The following is a 14,634-nucleotide window of genomic DNA, read 5'->3' on the forward strand; positions in this document are numbered from 1 at the left end:
ATGCGTATGAGGTTATACGCTCCACGCAGATCCAATTTGGTGAAGATCTTCCCCTTCCTCACGGTTGCTAGGAGATCATCTATCTTGGGCATGGGGAAGGCCTTGGGCTTGGTCATACTGTTTATGAACCTATAGTCCACAATGAGTCTTTTTTGGGGCGTGTCCTTCTTCTTTACAAAGAACACAGGACTGCCCCCCACTGCTTTCGATTCCCGGATGAATCCACGCTTCAAATTGTGCTCTATGAACTCCCTGAGCTCTTGCATCTCGTCCTCAGACATGGAATACAGTTTTGCAGTCGGCAACTGCGCCCCCGGCACCAGGTCGATGGCACAATCATAAGGTCTGTGGGGCGGCAACTGGTCAGCTTCCTTCTCGCAGAAAACCTCCAGGAACCCTTCGTACTTGCTAGGTACTGCCTGCACCATGCCAAGTCGCAGCTGGTGCTCAGCCCCCTCCTCCTGGCAGGACTGGATGCAATTTTGAGCACAGTACGATGAGCAAAAGGTGATCTGGCGTTGGTACCACGCTACAGCAGGACTGTGTCTCTCCAGCCAACTCATGCCTTATACTATAGGCGTGTCAGACAGGTGGGTGACATTGAAGCTAATGACTTCTCGGTGATCTCCTATCCGCATCACCATGGGAGGTGTCTGTTGCACAACTTGCCCTCCAAGCAATTTCCTGCCATCCACCGTGACTACGTTCAGAGGCGTCGTGGCGGGCAGAAGCGCTATGCGATGCTGCTTGACGAATTGCATCCCCACGAAATCGGCGTTGCTCCCAGAATCGATCGTGATGGGCACTTCTAGGGTGGTCCCATTTGGCAACTGAAGTGTTGCGGTGAGCTGCACCGCTGGCTTGGGTGGTAAAGGGTCTGTGGGTTGCAAAGACGCTGGGGACTGTTCTATAGATCCGCCTGGCTGAGCCCCAGCATTCGTGCTTACAGCCAGGCACTTTCGTTTCCCTGAAGCTCCTCTTCTTGGATCACTTCTGTTGCTACTGTTGCTAAAGCTGCAGTGTGTTTCTGGAGCCTCTGGGGGCACTCTTTCGCCATGTGCAGTGCACTGTCGCAAATGTAACACTTCCTGGTCCCTCTAGGAGGCTTCGCCTTTACTGCACCGGAAGCTGGGGCTCTGGCTGTTGCTTGAGCCTTAGCACCACCAAGTTCCATCGGCTCCTCCCCCTGCCTCCCCAGCGGCGAGGGATGTGACTGACTGAACTCCCTGGGGATGAAAGAAGACGTTCTCGCTGGTGGACGCACCTGACGTTCTTCCTCATTGTGCCAAGGACGTCCCTCGTGACGTATCCCAATCGCCAGAGCCCTCTGCACCACCTCCTCCAGGGTCTGAGGTCTGTCTCCCCTGGCAAGTTCGTCCTTTATGGGACCGCTGAGACCCTCCCAGAACAAATCCCTCACAGGCGTGCAGTCTTTCTCCCAGCGTAACGCAGTCAGTAAAGCAAAAAATCTGGAATGGTACTGACGCACAGTGGCTTTGCCTTGCCGCAGTCCAAATATCTCCCTGCGTGCAAGATCCAAATCTACGGTTGACTGGAAGCAGGCATCCATCGCTTTAATGAATTCATCAGAATCGCGGCGGGCAGGGCCATCTTCACGCCACAAATTGCGCAACCAGTCTCTGGCCGCCCCATACAAGTGAGAAACAATAAACCCCACTTTCTCCTCCTCATCTTTAAAGTCATGACGAAGCAAGTGCAATGCATACAAAACGTCTGCTCTGAAACTGGGGTAGTGCTTCAGGTTCCCATCGAAGTGGGTGACTAGGCTGCCCCCCCGCCTTCCAAGTCCAATTCCCACTGATCTGGACCCTGGGAACCCTTCCCTGCTTGCACGCTCCCACCTTGTTTGCAGGTCTTGGCAGCGCTTCTCCATTTCGTCATGCTTCTTCTGAGACGCAAGGACTGCAGCGGTGAGTTCGGAAACTGTAGTTCGCAGTGCTGTCAGCTGATCCTCCGCACTCATGGCTGTCACCGTTTGTGAGCTTTGCAAAAAAAAATTTTGCGTTCTTTGGGAGGGGACTTACTGTCAGAGCCACCCGAGGTCCCAGCTCACAAGAGACCAGAGTCCAGTCCAAGTTATATACAAAAGGTTTTATTGAAGAACATTGTTGTCGTTACATCCAAGCTCCGTGGCTCCGCATCTGTTACCCTTAGATGTTAGAAGTCCCCTCTGAGTCAGTCCCGCCCCTGCACCAGCTTAAGAGGCTTGTACTGCTCCACCTTTTCCTCTCCTTCCTTTTCCGCAGGGTCTTCCTGCCCCCCTGTGCTCCCTCCCTCCGGGACTCCCCCGAGGCTGAGTCTTCTGACGCCTGCTCCCCCCTCCTTCGTGCTTTGGGACCAGGCTCCTCCTCAGGGCTCTCCTCATTTCCGCGCGCCTCCACATTTGAACTTGGCGCGCGTACGTTGCCTCTGACCTTCCTTTCGACCGTTACGCTACTCTCGGTACTACACTCCTCCCCTTCCGGCAGGACGTTCTGCTCCGAACTCCTTCCCCTCTCTGCTCCCTGTTCTGCTCTTTCTGACACACTGGCAACTCCACCCCCTTCACTCCGTTCCGACGGAGAGGCCGGTCCCGATCTCCAACCCCCACTGGGGATTCCCTCTTCGTTCCCCTGCTTCTGACTGCTTCCCTCTCTACTGCCCCTTGGCCTGACCAGGGGGGCTCCCTTTTGGGAATCCTCGGATTCACTTGACGGACTCACTGACAACCTCGGGTCGTCGTCGTCCTCTTCCTCGTCGCCCTGGGACCCCTCCCCCTCGCTCTCTGTCCCTGAAACCCTGACATAGCCTATTGTCTGTCATTGGATTTGACATTGTTTTCACACACAAAAATCATCATCGCTTTTAATTTGTATACCGTCCTTCTATCTTACAGTAGCCAAGGTGGTTTACAAGCTGAAGAAACAAGGAGTGTACACCTTATAACAATCTAATGCAATGCAGAAATGTGATAATACAACATAACTTTACTTATGTGTACATTTTGGGGGGTGGACGCGGGTGGCGCTGTGGTCTAAACCACTGAGCCTAGGGCTTGCCGATCGGAAGGTCAGTGGTTCGAATCCCCGCAACAGGGTGCGCTCCTATTGCTCGGTTCCAGCTCCTGCCCACCTAGCAGTTCGAAAACACACCAGTGCAAGTAGATAAATAGGTACCGCTCAGGCGGGAAGGTAAACGGCATTTCCGTGCACTGCTCTGGTTCGCCAGAAGCGGCTTAGTCATGCTGGCCACATGACCCGGAAGCTTTCTGTGGACAAACGCCAGCTCCCTCGGCTTATAGAGCGAGATGAGCGCTGCAACCCCAGAGTTGTCTGCGACTGGACCTAATGGTCAGGGGTACCTTTACCTTTACATGTGTTTTTAATTGTCGCAATTGTTTTCCAATATGAAATAGCGCAACTGTTATTGTTGTTGACTTTTTTAAATTGTGCAATCACTTCAAGGCATTTGTGGGAAGCAATTCATGTAGGAAAATAAGCAGGCCCTCACAGAATGAGTTCTTGTCTGTAGATGATGGGATCTTGCAGACACTGATGCAACTATATTGTCATGCATTGGCTGGAGACAGAGGAGGAGTGGGAGGCACCAGTTGGGAAACCCCCATGGGAAGACAGCTTGGAGCCCAGGGAGTGGTGGTTGGACGCCATGCCTGGTCAGAGGGAGGAGAGGGAGCAGACAGGGAGGTGTTGGTGTTGGAAGATGAAGTCGTAACAGGGTTTAGTGAGCAGGAAGAGGCTGTGGCAGAGAGCGGTCCAGAATCAGAGACAGAAGCAGAGGCTGGAGAGGAGGGGGACCAAGAGGCCAAGATGAATCAGGGTGGTCAAGAAGGCAAGAGGTCTCCCCCTCCTGCTGCAACTAGCTCCCCTCCTCCCTGGTCGCCCAGACCCAAAGAGGTATGAAGAGGGAGAAGCAAAGACAGGCAAGGCGACAGAGTCTCAGATTGCTTGGGAAATGTACAGGGGGCGGGAGGAGACTTGGAGAGCTGTGGGAAGCCAGGGACCTTCAGTCCTTGCAACTACCTCATTGGGGTTAGACCTGCTGGAAAGAGTTGCTGTGCTAGCTAGGCCTGAACTGTTTAGTTTCTTTGAACACAAAGTTAACTTCATTGGCACCTTGTGAGTTATGGCTGACTTGCTCTCAACATCTGCCCTGACATATATGCTGGTTAGCGGAACAGTGCATTTGCTCAATGCACTGCATAATCCTATGCTTGCTTCCTCGGAATAAGTCTCATTTATTTAAACCCGGTTTGCTCACAAGTCCAGGAGGCGAATGACTGCAGCATTAACACTAGGGAAATTTAATGCCCTTGCAGCAGAAACAGATGCTTGGATTATAAGTGCTTGGATATCCCCACATTGCAAGCTCTTTGAAGAATGCTGTCTGGGTGCCACACCACAAGTCTTGTGTGCCTTCCGAGCCCAAAGTCAACGTCCTTTGGAAAGCCCTTAGTTAAGAGAATTAAAGCTGCAAACTCGCTTGTATTGACTTGGGAGTAAGCCCCACTGGGCACAGTAGGGCTTACTTCTGGTAAATACACACAGGATCAAGTTGTAACGTGAACTTTGCTGAAACAGTACTGCAGCCTGCAATAAGATCAGGACTCTGTCTTAAGAAGGCTGTCAAAAGATAGAGAGAAGGTCCTTTCGTTGGGTAATCTGAGACAGCTACTCCAGGCAGCAGATGTTGAGTGCTGAGTAGGACATAGACAGATATCACCCTATGAGGTTGCCCTCCTCTGCACACTTTCCAGTTTATCAATATCCTTCCTAAATTGTGGTGCCCAGAATTGGACGCAGTATTCCAAGTGTGGTCTGGCTAAGGCAGAATAGAAAGCTACTATTACTTCCCTTAAAAGCGACGCGGGCGGTGCTGTGTGTTAAACCACAGAGCCTAGGACTTGCCAATCAGAAGGTCGGCGGTTCGAATCTCCCGTTGCTCCTGCCAACCTAGCAGTTCGAAAGCACGTCAAAGTGCAAGTAGATAAATAGGTACCACTCCGGTGGGAAGGTAAACGGCGTTTCCGTGCGCTGCTCTGGTTCACCAGAAGCAGCTTAGTCATGCTGGCCACATGACCCGGAAGCTGTATGCCGGCTCCCTCGGCTAGCCAACCTGACCTGTGTTTGGCTGGTTATGTGAAGGGTCCCTTTGCGAGTCCCCCCCCCCCACACACACGAAGATTCTGGCCCAACTAGGGTTCCCAAAGTGGTGTAATAAACAAAAATCTGCCCTTATTCCCTTATGGGTGGACACAAGAGTCCTTTGTAGGTTTTCCATCCATCAGAGAAAATAACATAGAATCATAGAATCATAGAGCTGGAAGAGACCACAAGGGCCATCGAGTCCAACCCCCTGCCAAGCAGGAAACACCATCAGAGCACTCCTGACATATGGTTGTCAAGCCTCTGCTTAAAGACCTCCAAAGAAGGAGACTCCACCACACTCCTTGGCAGCAAATTCCACTGTCGAACAGCTCTTACTGTCAGGAAGTTCATAAGGCATCGTTTCCAGGCCTTTGACCATTTTGGTTGCCCTCCTCTGGACATGTTCCAGTTTGTCAGTGTCCTTCTTGAACTGTGGTGCCCAGAACTGGACACAGTACTCCAGGTGAGGTCTGACCAGAGCAGAATACAGTGGCACTATTACTTCCCTTGATCTAGATGCTATACTCCTATTGATGCAGCCCAGAATTGCATTGGCTTTTTTAGCTGCCGCATCACACTGTTGGCTCATGTCAAGTTTGTGGTCAACCAAGACTCCTAGATCCTTTTCACATGTACTGCTCTCAAGCCAGGTGTCACCCATCTTGTTAGCCAACCAGAGAATATTGAGAAGCAAAGCAGCTAGTAAGCCTGATCTTTATTGACTGTTGCAACAGGATGCTCTTCTCACCTGCAGGAGAGGAGGAGGACCCAGAACAAAGGTGTGCCCGCCCTTATATAGACATTTTAAATTGCCCACCCTGGAGTCTAAGACCACCCCCAGAAACATCATACATACATCACAGAAGGGGCATAGCTCAAGACCACCCCCAGATACATCATACCTACATCACAGAAAGGGCGGTCTACAACAGAAATCTGAGTGTGTTGTTTATCTCCTGTCTGGCAGATTACCTGTTAATGGTCACTTGATTGGATTACCTGGGGAACGTGGCCAGTCTTTTGTAATGATAAATACTTAGTTCCTGAGGTCACAGGCTCACCCTATTCATACACAGACATACCCTTAAGACAGGATTTGTGAACAAAAAGACAATGGGGAGGCTTTCCATTTTCCTTCAACCTTGCAGAGAAATATTTGAGGTCAATTTGGGAGGCACAAAATGGTTTCAGGACTTTTTCTGTGGGGTTTCAGACATGTGGTTTATATATGCAGTTATGAACATTTATATTATATTATATTATATTATATTATATTATATTATATTATATTATTATTATAATATATACGTATCCTTAAATTTTTTATTTCAATGTGAAGGGCTCCTTCACATGCACTTTGGGATGTGTGTTGAGTCATCTCACGTGCTGGCTGAAAGCATTGGCAGCAGTGTGTCTGAATAAACAGCAATTGGGACGCCTCAGGAGGCAAATCGGAGGTATCATGAAAGGTAAGCATTGTTGTTTCTTTAACTTAATGTTTTACTTTATTGAGAGGGGGAGAGGTGCTTGTGGGATTGTCGGGTGCCAAATAACTTGACTGGCCTTGAGTATTATGCATCCTGAATTGGGGGGGGGGGGCGGTGTTGACACACAGGTTTGCTGCGCCGCCCTAGGCAATAGAGGGTCTTTGGCAACCCTTGGGTGGGGGGTGCTGCATACAGTAGCAGTGTTTGCATGGCGAGTGGGTAGATTGCACAACACCACAGTCCTCTGCAGATTTTCTTTCAGGAGCTGTGTGGGTGGGTGGGGTGAATTCTCTGACACCCACCCACAGTCCCACACCCTGGAGGGGAAATGTCATTCCACCCTATACAATACACATGCTTACAGATATGCGATTGGTGCAATCGCACTATATGTGTCGTACGCTTGCAACGCATGGTGTCACTCTAAAATTGTAATGTGTGAAGAGGTCTGCTTATTGCAAGGGGGTAGTGCTAGAGCTGTGACTTTTAGATCTGCAAATTCAGTGCCGCAAGGAAGGAAACAGAAGGCGCTGCTAAAAGAACTCTGTCAGCAGAACACTTGCAGGAATCCAGCTCCTCCTGCCTGTTTTCTCTCTTTCCGCTCCTCTCTCTATTATTTTTCTTCATTCTTTAATGTGCTTAAAAGCCTTACTGTAACCCTATCGTATCCTGCCAACCTAGCAGTTCGAAAGCATGTCAAAGTGCAAGTAGATAAATAGGTACCACTCCGGAGGGGAAGGTAAACGGCGTTTCCGTGCGCTGCTCTGGTTTCGCCAGAAGCGGCTTAGTCATGCTGGCCACATGACCCGGAAGCTGTACTCCAGCTCCCTTGGCCAATAAAGCGAGATAAGCGCCCCAGTCCCAGAGCTGGCCACGACTGGACCTAATGGTCAGGGGTCCCTTTAGCTTTAACCATATCGTAAGACGGTAATACCAGTCTGCCTCTCAAATAATTCTTACGTATAGGGTGAAAATAAAGGTAGAAAGGTTAACTTGATATTTGGCAACCCACAACCGATCGCTTTGTTTCACTTTCCAAGTGATATCTACAGCCATTTCCTTACTGGCGGTTATTGAATCAGGCCACACCGTCACAAATCCCTTTAACAATCTATAATTACGATGCCGGCAGCGTTGCCTAATCAGAAGATGTATGCCTGGAAAGCGGCAATAAAACCAGGACCTCGTTAACACTACAAACGTAAAGCTGATTTAAGCCATTGCATTGTTGTTTAGTCGTGTCCGACTCTTTGTGACCCCATGGACCAGAGCACGCCAGGCACTCCTGCCTTCCACTGCCTCCCGCAGTTTGGTCAGACTCATGTTTGTAGCTTTGAGAACATTGTCCAACCATCTCGTCCTCTGTCATCCCCTTCTCCTTGTGCCCTCCATCTTTCACAACATCAGGGTCTTTTCCAGGGAGTCTTCTCTTCTCATGAGGTGGCCAAAGTATTGGAGCCTCAGCTTCAGGATCTGTCCTTCCCGTGAGCACTCAGGGCTGATTTCCTTAAGATCGGTTTGATCTTCTTGCAGTCCATGGGACTCTCAAGAGTCTCCTCCAGCACCATAATTCAAAAGCATCCATTCTTCAGCGATCAGTCTTCTTTATGGTCCAGCTCTCACTTCCATACATCACTACTGGGAAAACCATAGCTTTAACTATACGGACCTTTGTTGGCAAGGTGATTTGTTGGCCATTGCATTAGGACTGATAATTTTGTGCAATGGGACTCTGGGCACTCTGCTACAATTTCAAAACCATAGTTCCCAGGATCCTTCCCCTACTTAGCACTCAAGACCCCTAGCAGGCTAGCAACCTCACCATCATCTCCAAGCCACCGCCCCTAAACACCCCCTCCCCCCCTCACCTATCTTGCTCCCTCCTTGAATGTTTTTGCCTTGCTGGAATATGTCTTTGAACTCCAAGAACAGGCACATCCCATTCTGTTGTTTAATGTGGATAGCAAGCTTCCTTAGGTAGTAGGTTTCAGTTTGAGAAGTGGCTTGTCTCTTTGGCAATCACGACGCCTGTGGTCTCAACGGGTTTTGTGCACATGTTGCTTCTCCCTATGCGCATGTTGCAACTTTAAAGCACAAACATAACACTTGTCCAGACTGTCATTTAATGCGCCCTCAAAAGATGATGTCAGGGTCCGGGTGGGTTCATACGGAAAGAGGTGGTCCTTGAGGTATTGCGTTCCTTCAGCCAAAGGACCATGGACCTCAGCCTGAAAAATGTTCTCCACCTGCGCTATGCTTTGCTAAACACAAAGGTGGTAGCTGTGTGGAAAATAACATCAGAGAGTCATTTAATCCTCAACTCCAGCTTCAAACAGCCTGGGATCAATATGCCTCAGAGACCAGCTGCTTCTTGCCCACCTTGCACACTGTCACTATGACCTTGTGCATTGTGCAGCGCATGCCCTTCGTTGCACACCATCTGCATATTTCCCCTCAAAGGTTGCAGAGACGTCACTGTTGCCCATCAAACAAAGCACAGTATTTTGCACCTGTTCTTCTTCTCGGCTTGCAGGTGTTTTGTTTGTCAGTGCCTTGAATAACCACTTGCCCTACACGGCACTTTGCAGCTGTTGTTCCCCAAAACTGTGCACGAATTGCTCTTTGTGGGAACTGTGTGGAATGAGAGCGCTTCCAGACAACCAGTGCTATTTTTCTAGAAAAAAGAGGTGTCGGAGCTCACTATGAACAACTCCATTGTTTTCTAATGATGGCAATAGCGCCCACCTGAGACGTGCCGGAGCTGAGTTCTGTAAGTTCCTGCTGGAAAAATGGCCTGCAGACAACCTATTGACCATTCATCCTGATTTGCCGCAGTATGATGCAGTGCATGTACAGAATGGTAGGCGAGAAGAGGAGGGAAGGGCAAATTTTGGACTCATACTGGGCGCCACTGAAAGACCAAACTCCACATTTGGTTGATACGTAATGAAAACGAGGGGGGGCAGTGGTACCTCGGGTTACATACGCTTCAGGTTACAGACTCCACTAACCCAGAAATATTACCTCAGGTTAAGAACTTTGCTTCAGGATGAGAACAGAAATTGTGCTCCGGCGGCACGGCAGCAGCAGGAGGCTCCATTAGCTAAAGTGGTGCTTCAGGTTACGAACAGTTTCAGGTTAAGTACGGACCTCCGGAACGAATTAAGTACTTAACCGCAGGTACCACTGTATTTTATGAATGCATGTATGTATTTATAAGGTGCCATCAATAGGATCTTAAATGGTCCCTGCCCCAAAGGGTTTACAGTCATAATTTTGACACAGAGAAACTACAGAGGAAGGGGAGAGGTCCAGGGATAAGCAAGGAGAATATAGGCTACTGCGTGAGATGCAATAATAATAACAGATGCCAACAAAGCAGGGTTTTGTCTCTCTGTGGTTTGTTTTTTTTAAAAAAAAAAATAAGTAGAAAATTAGTAAGTAGAAAAAATAAAATGAATTTCAAAGTTTTCTTAAGCAGGGAAAAAATAGTACAATAAAGGAAAAAATAATGCAAAAGTTATGTATAAACATGAACTGCAAATCCTGTACTTCTCAAACAATCTTGGGTTCCTCCACGTAGGCATTCTCTGTTGGAGTATTTCTCTTCCAAAAAGGCATCCACTGTGCCAAAAGTATTATTTATTGTATGTATTTGTTTTTAATACTGCCCTTTGATCATATTTCCTGGGCTGTTTACAAGATAACTGAAACAATTAAAAGGCACAGGAAAGAAAGAAAGAAAGAAAGAAAGAAAGAGCTAAATGCCAAAAAATTATAAGAGTGGCATAAAGAAAATAACTCCTCTCACCTTCCCAAAGATGCGTGATATGGCTTAATTTATAGTTAAGCATCAGATTCTATTTCTCACGCTTCCAGACCTCAGAGCAGATTTTGTTTGTTCGTTTTTAAGCTAGCGAAAGTCAGAGCTGCCTCTTAAACACTTCTCTTCTGCTGTGTGCATAGATAGAATCGGGAGCTTTGATATCTAGATGAAATGCAAAACCGTTTCATGGCGAAGGCTCAAAGCCAAGCTCTCCCAGTCCAGGGTGTGTCTACATCTGAAGGTGAGGAGAACAGAGCTAACTGGAAAGGTTTTGTTCACAGGAGTTTGGGGGATCACGTGATCTGCAAAGTCACTTTGCCACTTGAAACTCACTTCTGCTATGCCGCTTGGAAAAGAGCTGATAAGACTCTTACAGCCACCCACACAGCTACACCAGTCTCATTCTTTTCTTTGTCGGGTGTCAAGCATATTCCATAGAATCATAGAGTTGGAAGAGACCACAAGGGCCATCGAGTCCAACCCCCTGCCAAGCAGGAAACACCATCAGAGCACTCCTGACATATGGTTGTCAAACCTCTGCTTAAAGACCTCCAAAGAAGGAGACTCCACCACACTCCTTGGCAGCAAATTCCACTGTCGAACAGCTCTTACTCTCAGGAAGTTCTTCCTAATGTTTAGGTGGAATCTTCTTTCTTGTAGTTTGGAACCATTGCTCCGTGTCCGCTTCTCTGGAGCAGCAGAAAACAACCTTTCTCCCTCCTCTATGTGACATCCTTTTATATATTTGAACATGGCTATCATATCACCCCTTAACCTCCTCTTCTCCAGGCTAAACATGCCCAGCTCCCTTAGCCGTTCCTCATAAGGCATCGTTTCCAGGCCTTTGACCATTTTGGTTGCCCTCCTCTGGACATGTTCCAGTTTGTCAGTGTCCTTCTTGAACTGTGGTGCCCAGAACTGGACACAGTACTCCAGGTGAGGTCCGACCAGAGCAGAATACAGTGGCACTATTACTTCCCTTGATCTAGATGCTATACTCCTATTGATGCAGCCCAGAATTGCATTGGCTTTTTTAGCTGCCACATCACACTTAAGTGTGTGCAACAACCATATAGTGGTAGGGAAATAAAAAAACTCAGAGGTGCTTGCTTATTTCTACATATATTCCAGGGGTGAGCCAAGCATTACAAAAGAAAGAAAAAATAAATCTCAAGCTTCAGATCCTGAGTCAAATTCATAATTGTAGGGTGTCCTTTAAATTTCCCCTAAGCTTTGAACAGAATTTGTACTAGGACTCTGAAACGGGGGCATAAGACCTTTTTTTCGATGTATGTTAGTATATTTTTTCAATATATGTTAGTATATCCTAGTATATTCTCCTGGCTATTACTTATCCCCTGTTTTTGGTGGGGAAAAGTCATAAAAACAGAGGGCAGGAGATCTACTTTGGCGATCACTCGCAGTCTAGTAAGATTGTCTTCCATAAACATGGTTTTAACAATGAGTCCGTAAGTGACTGTGGAGGTCAATTCTGGATCCGCATGTCTTTCCATGGTGGGGACATAGCTTTCCAGGCAGGAGTTGATCACGGTGAGGGTTTGCTAAGTGTGCCTTCCTCTTAGCACATTTCTCCCTTGCATCCTGAGTTCGAGTGTCTTCAAAGCCCACGACGCCTTTGGTAAAGGCTGTTCTCTAACTGGAGTCCTTGCAGGCCAGTGTTAACTGGGAAACAGTGTTTATACTACTTTTTTAAGATTTGCCTTGAGAGAGTCTTCAAACCGTTTTTTGTTGACCACCAGCATGACACTTTCCATTTTTAATTTCGGAATATAGTAGTTGCTTTGGAAGACGATCATCAGGCATCTGCACAACATGACCAGTCCAACGAAGTTGATGTTAAAGAATCATTGCTTCAATGGGACAAGAGTGTGGATTAAGGTGTGTAAGGAAACCTAAAAGAGATCTGTTTTGTTGTTTTTTCATGGTGGTGTTTTTTTAAATATCAAATGTCTTGCTAGGAGCGTCTCCAACCCAATCGTTCAGCTTGGATACTGAGGTCCAGCTCTGAGGGCCTTCAGGCGGTTCCCCCCTGCGAGAAGTGAGGTTACAGGGAGCCAGGCAGAGGGCCTTCTCTGTAGTGGCACCTGTCCTGTGGAACGCCCTCCCACCAGATGTCAAGGAAATAAACAATTGTCTGGCTTTTAGAAGACGTCTGAAGGCAGCCCTGTTTAGGGAAGTTTTTAATGTTTGATCTTTTATCGTGTTTTTAATGTTCTGTTGGGATCTGTCCAGAGTGGCTGGGGAAGCCCAGCCAGATGGGCGGGGTATAAATAATAAATTATTATTAGTATTAGTATTAGTATTATTATAGCTCAGTTGGTAGAGCATGAGACTCTTAATCTCAGAGTCATGAGTTCATTTAGGTGAAAGATTCCTGCACTGCAAGGAGTTCGATTAGTTGGCCCTCGTGTTCCCTTCCAACTCTGCAATATTACAAATTATTTCAGAAATTTCTCTCGCTTTTTCTCGTTGTGCCCCTGTTTCGCTCATGCCCTAAGCACAAGCTTGTTGGGCAATCAAGCACAGATTGATTATAAATCAGGGTATGTGATTCTTACGCAAATACACATCCTCTTTTTTGCAGCGATGCATCCTCTTTCTTTCTGCAGTTGACGGATTAAAGGGAAGTGCTTCTGTGACTCGGGTGAAGGCGTCAGCACGTCTGGCTGTTAACCAGAACTTTGGTGGCTTGAGCCTGCCTTGCAGTGGGTTTGGACTAGATGAGGCTCAGGATCCATTTCAGCTCTAGGATTCCACTCTAGGATTCTATGAGACCTGAGTTCCAATCCTGGCTCAACCTGGTGTGGCCCTGCATGAAAAACCTCTCCCTTTTGATACGATACAATAATCTTTATTGTCATTGTCCCATACAGAACAACAAAATTGAAAAAAATCTACATCAGACATTCAAAAACCAACAAGCCTGCTATCCCAGCTATCCCAGCCTCGTTAACCCCCTAAAAACTCTGATACCCCATAAGTAAATACAGTATACTCCCATAGAGACTACCTTACACAGCATTTAAAACCAAAATTGCATTTGGATAAAAACTGTTTCTCAGGCGGCTAGTCCTAGTCTTTATAACCCTGTACCTTCTTCCAGAAGGCAGAAGCTGAAAGAGATCATTTCCGGGGTGTGCACTATCCTGCACTATCTCTGCAGCTTTCTTATGACACCTGGAAGCATAGATTTGATCCAAAGTGGGAAGAGCGCACCCAATTATTCTCTCTGCAGTCTTTACAACCCTGGACAGCATTGTTTTCCCCCTGTCTGTGCAGCTCCCAAACCACACACACAGACCATAAATTAATACACTCTCAACAGTACAATGGTAAAAAGCCATCAACAGGTCCTTTGAGAGATTATTTTTCCGCAGGATTCTCAGAAAATATAACCTCTGCTGTGCTCTCTTCATCAGACCTTTACTGTTTTCTCCCAGGTTAGGTCATCTGCTGCCCTGCCCCACAGGGTTGAGGATGAGGTGGGTCAATCCCTTGGAGGCCTCCCTGAGAGGAAGGGGGACAAGAGGCAAACATGAGAAATATTCGCTCTTTCTCCATGCGCGCGCATGGGTGCGCATAGTTGCCATGGCGAACACCGTTCCCATAAACAGGCCCCCTAAGCGCTGCTCATATCACACCAGGTCAATGAGGCATCACTAAGCGCCATTATCTCGCTGGTCTTCTAGGCCTCAATTTAAGCAGTTTTACTTAAATTAGCGGCACCCGCGAGGGTAGTTATTAGAACATTACAAAAGGAGAGGATTTATGGGTAGCAAGTGGGGCGCAGCTGCAGCTGGCAGAGCCTTCTCCTGTTGCCTCCCATTCATGCTCTCGTCGCTCCCTTCCTTTGAAGACGGCTTCGGGACTTGCTCCTGCTTTTGGCTGAAAGCCATGCTACACGTCTTCCATTCAGGCCTCCAATTCATTTGCCAATTTTATTCGGTGTGGTTTTTATCTTCAGGAGGGCGAACAGCTTTGCTTCCCTTTTGGTTCATTATTCCCAAGCAAAAAGGTGAGGGAACACACAATAATTTGGATTAATATTTTTTTGGAAGCTGCCCAGAGTGGCTGGGGAAGCCCAGCCAGATGGGTGGGGTATAAATAATATATTATTCTTATTATTGCAGGTATT

At 47.6% G+C, this 14,634-nt stretch overlaps 1 protein-coding gene across 2 annotated transcripts in view; it reads right to left on the minus strand.

Annotated features, from left to right (window-relative positions):
• SGPP1 (sphingosine-1-phosphate phosphatase 1) overlaps positions 1-10,765 on the minus strand; it is a 38,993-nt gene extending 28,228 nt beyond the window's left edge. For both annotated transcript variants that reach the window (XM_083736356.1, XM_083736354.1), the window contains exon 1: positions 10,464-10,765. The gene's annotated coding sequence lies outside the window, so the exon portion shown is untranslated. The remainder of the gene's footprint in view (positions 1-10,463) is intronic.
• Between the last annotated feature and the right edge of the window lie 3,869 nt (positions 10,766-14,634).

Source organism: Podarcis gaigeae (genome assembly GCF_964106915.1).
Source record: "Podarcis gaigeae genome assembly, chromosome: 1".
NCBI lineage: Eukaryota > Metazoa > Chordata > Lepidosauria > Squamata > Lacertidae > Podarcis > Podarcis gaigeae.